Source organism: Dromaius novaehollandiae, chromosome 8 (assembly GCF_036370855.1).
Source record: "Dromaius novaehollandiae isolate bDroNov1 chromosome 8, bDroNov1.hap1, whole genome shotgun sequence".
Lineage (NCBI taxonomy): Eukaryota > Metazoa > Chordata > Aves > Casuariiformes > Dromaiidae > Dromaius > Dromaius novaehollandiae.
The window spans coordinates 140,563-144,790 of record NC_088105.1 but is presented as its reverse complement, the minus strand read 5'-3'; the positions used below and the strand labels follow the sequence as shown (position 1 = coordinate 144,790).

At 39.9% G+C, this 4,228-nt stretch overlaps 1 long non-coding RNA gene across 2 annotated transcripts; it reads right to left on the bottom strand.

Annotated features, from left to right (window-relative positions):
- Positions 1 to 495: 495 nt before the first annotated feature.
- Positions 496 to 3,826, bottom strand: LOC135329099 (uncharacterized). Of its 2 annotated transcripts, XR_010390314.1 has the most exons (5): positions 3,188 to 3,826; positions 3,040 to 3,112; positions 2,294 to 2,434; positions 1,975 to 2,119; positions 496 to 731 (listed from the first exon to the last, which is right to left on the bottom strand). It is a non-coding gene; the product is annotated as an uncharacterized LOC135329099 (long non-coding RNA). The 2 variants fall into 2 exon arrangements; XR_010390313.1 differs by having other exon boundaries at positions 3,040 to 3,826.
- Positions 3,827 to 4,228: the final 402 nt, after the last annotated feature.

The following is a 4,228-nucleotide window of genomic DNA, read 5'->3' as shown; positions in this document are numbered from 1 at the left end:
TTTCCCAGGGTCCTGGCGCCCAAGCAGGCCTTATTTCAAAGCCTTGACCTCCTCCCTCCCGGAGTGTGGGGCACAGGAATGCGGACTGCTTGTAACTCCCTTATCTTTCCAGCCTGCACCAGCTCTGGGGCCCTTTCTGACTGAACTAGGAGTGCGGCCTAAGGCTTCAGCAAATTTAGCTGCTCATGCTAAGCAAGTTTTATGGAAGTTGTGCTAAGCAGCAATAATTTACACTCCAGGTCCAAAAGTCTCTGCCTGATCGTGGTCTGGTTTTTCGCAGGCTCGGTGTGTCCTGAGTGGTCGCAGGGAGACCATTTCGGGATTGCAGCAGCTCCGTCCTGTTTCCACAGGGAACAGATGGCTTGTTCGGGGTTATGGTTTCCTGCAAAATCTGCAATGTGCGCAGAAAGGCTTTCACCTTATGTACCAAGAAACGTTTAAGGCAAAAATTCACTCATCTGTCCACCACACTGTGGATGAAGGAACAGGCTTGTTTAGATCCTCATCCACCACAGCACTGCTAAAACAGTCAGGCTGAGACAGTTTGATGTGCAGGCAGTTTGTTATGAAGTGATCTTTTGTTTTTCTGAGGGATCAGCAAATAAAGGCCTGGTAATTGCCTAGTTTTGAACACAAGCTGTTGGTGGAGCCGAAGAAGGCCTTTCTAGGGTAACAGCAATGGTATTTGGATCTTCTTTTAGGGGTTCATTTCCATTTAAATGACTTGATTTCTGCATTTAAAAAGAAGAGATTGCAAGATGGATATATGCAAACACACAGCCTTTAAAATCCCCAAACAGAATACTCTCCTACTAGATATCTCTACAAACGGCCTCGACACCTAGATAGAAAAAAGCCACCCTGCTTTAATTATATATGCAAGTCCAACAAGTGTGGTTAATTTCTACATTCAGGTTTCTGCATATTGGTATCAAATGAGGACCATTCTTGAAACCCTACCCAAACAGCTCAACATGGATTAAAGCTATTCCAAAATATATATGTTTTTCTCCATTAAACATTCCCTGAAAACCCTGGAATAACTGTTCTTATGCTCAGGAAGGAGACAGTTTGGTTTCACTGTCTCAGCTAAAGTGAAACTACTAAAACTAAAACAAATAATCTCTTTTTTTAATGTTTTAAGCATTGGTAAGATCCACTTAAAATGTATCAAGAGGATATTTATCAGAGCTGTAGGAAGCTGAGCTGGAAGTATAAAATAATGGAAGCAGCACTGCTGCAAAATTTAGCATTAGCTACTATTTGGATGATTCTGGTTGCAGCATAAGGGCTGTGAAGAAAGCTGCAGTGAGGGAGAGAAAATAAAACTCAGATGCTAAAAAAAAACAAATCCACTACTAATTTGGTATCATTATCTGTTGCTTTGCCCCCAGATCACCTTAACCATACAAGGAGGAAGCCATGGTCATGTAAATCTGGCCTGCTTACTACTGGCCCCCTGCTGACCAAAGAATGGATGGGGATAAGACAGTGCTGCTGATAACTAAAAGGCACATTCTCCAAGTGTGAAATCATAATGTCTTGGTAAACAATCGCGCTCTTAGCTTAGAATTGTTCTTTCAGCCCACTCTTGAGTTAAATCCCATTCAAGATAATGGTCTTACTACTATATCTATCCCCTTCAGAGCAATAACTCGTCTTTATACTATCTATGGTATTAATTGCTCCTCCTTCCTAAATTAGCCAACGACAGAGAGTAGATATGCAGCAATTCACACAAGTGTAGCAGTTGAAAGCCAAGCGATTAAAGATAATGACATGGGGAATTTCAGATAAGACAAATGAATTATTCAAATAGTAATTTTCTCCTTGGACAGGAAGAAAAATACTTACGAGAAGAAGAAGAAGAAGAAGAAGAAGAAGAAGAAGAAGAAGAAGAAGAAGAAGAAGAAGAAGAAAGTCAGTAGCAGGAAAGTAAATGTATTCTGAACACATTTTAATACTTGTTATTACCTGATATTAAAAAGTAAATAAGCTTGCTGACTGAGAACCATTTTGATTTCACAAAAGACTACAGAGGCATCATTCATCTCATATCAAAGTCTACCAGCAGCCTGCAAATAAAAGCAGCCATGTCTTCAGAGGAACTGCACACTTTCTAAATGAAAACACAAAGAGAACTCTTCAGAACAGAGAATACACCATAAAAGATCAAATTAAACATGAAATAAAACCTTTTTCCCTAAAAGCAGTGGTTACCAGTAAAGTTTTCATGCAAGTACCTCCTCACCAGCACAGAGCTCACCCTGTTAGAAATGAAATTGTTATTTACCTTTGTGTAGCAGAAATAACGTCCTGCATGACTACTGACACCTCTATATACCAGGACTGCATATAAGGCATAGAGGAGTGGTTCTCCAACGGATTGAGATGCGTATGTTCGAAGATCCAGATACTCAGGATATTTCACATCCTAAAGAGAGACCAAGAAGACGCAAGAATTATCCTGGAATACTTTATGAAATAGCCTGATAAAAACACATCAAAGAACACAGACTAGAAGTACTTAAATGTATTTACTGGTTCACTAAAAAGAGGTCCTCCCAATAAACAACATGGAGTAATTTCAGTTGCAGAGAACTGTTCTCTGCAAAATCAGCTTTCATAGCAGAGTATATGTTTACCATCACATGAACTTTATTGTTGCCAGAAGAGAAAAAAGAAATACTTATTGCAGTGATTTTCCTTTGATATCTTCAGTCTACAGTTATTGTCTGTAGATATTAACAACTTTTAGAAGACTATTCTGCTTTGGGAAATCTCCCATTCCAAGAAGACAAAGTTGCACTACAATTTTACATATATATATACACCTTGCTAATCTTCCCACCAGTGAAAGCTGCAAATCTTTTCAGAGATATTGTGAGATGTATTGTAAATCTCTTTGATGCAGGAACCATCTCTTTTACACCTTAAAAACAAGCACAACCAATTTTTTAAAGTATCTTTTTTTCCCCAAAAAGAGTCAAACCAGTTTTGATGCCTCACACATGCCTATGCTATTTGAGTGATACTTACTTGCACTTTTCTTTTCATAAATCCATATGCTGCATTTCACATTTGCTAATTCAGAGAAGATGGCAGGATAGAACTACAAAACAAAGCATTGAGAACATCATCTTTTGACAGACCATCTATTTTTATTATGCCAGAAAGTAAGGCTTACCACCAACTCATAATGTAGCAGGAATCTCTCCCTAGAGCGGATGACCACAATGTTACACAAGGCAGCACTTCTTGTGCTTTCAAAGAGGTGTCAAGAATGGAAGGCATGAATAGTGATGATAAAATGTGTTTTTCTCTAGGCAATAGAGCTGGATAAGTCTGTGTATTATAAGCAAATTCTGCATAATTCACAAATATCAAGGTATTGCTGAAGTCTTGACTCACAGGAATAGTTCCATGTTCTGGCCATTGCTCTTATCTGCAACAGAGGAGAAAGCTCTGGCTGACATAAGAACATCAAGAAGCATTCCAGAAAGAAAACAGCAGTAGAAATCCTGTTAATGAATTTCAGAGAAATAATTCTGAGAACTAAATAGCTCATGCAAATGATTAACACCCCCCCTCCCAAGCTAAACACACAAAGCACATTTTTCCATCAAAACTGTGTCTGTGTTACTCCCCACTCCCTTCTCCCAGGCTCACAGGAGCTGCAGGCAGCAACACATCCAAGCCCTGGCCTGGAGAGATGCAGAAGGAGCTGTTTGGCCCCAGCTCAGAGAAATCTTGGGAAAGGAGAGCCAGAGAAGGCTTGACAACTGATTTCTTCCTGGTTTCTTCTGCCCTTCCAATAAATACTTGCTTGGATATAATTTTGGCAGCAATACTTGTGAGATTTTTCACCCATCGTATTTACAACTCTCCCTCACCCTTCTCCCCACACACACACACACACACACACACCTCCCCCTCCATCAGGGATAGTCTCATCCTCTCACTTCATTTTTTTATGCACTTACAGAAGTTAATTATAAATGGATTACCAGTTAACGTTGTAAGGTTGTTGATCAGTAGCTGCTTGTGTTGTGTCTTTCTGTTTGCCAGAGTGCACTGAAGTTGTGAAACAGTATGCCGGCTTATAAGCACTCCTGATCTTTCAGTAAATCAGTGCATAACGAGATCTGAATTCCTTTGTTTGACTTTCCTTTTCCAGAACTACAGGCCAGGCAGCCTCACCTCAATCCTTGGGAAGATGATGGAACAG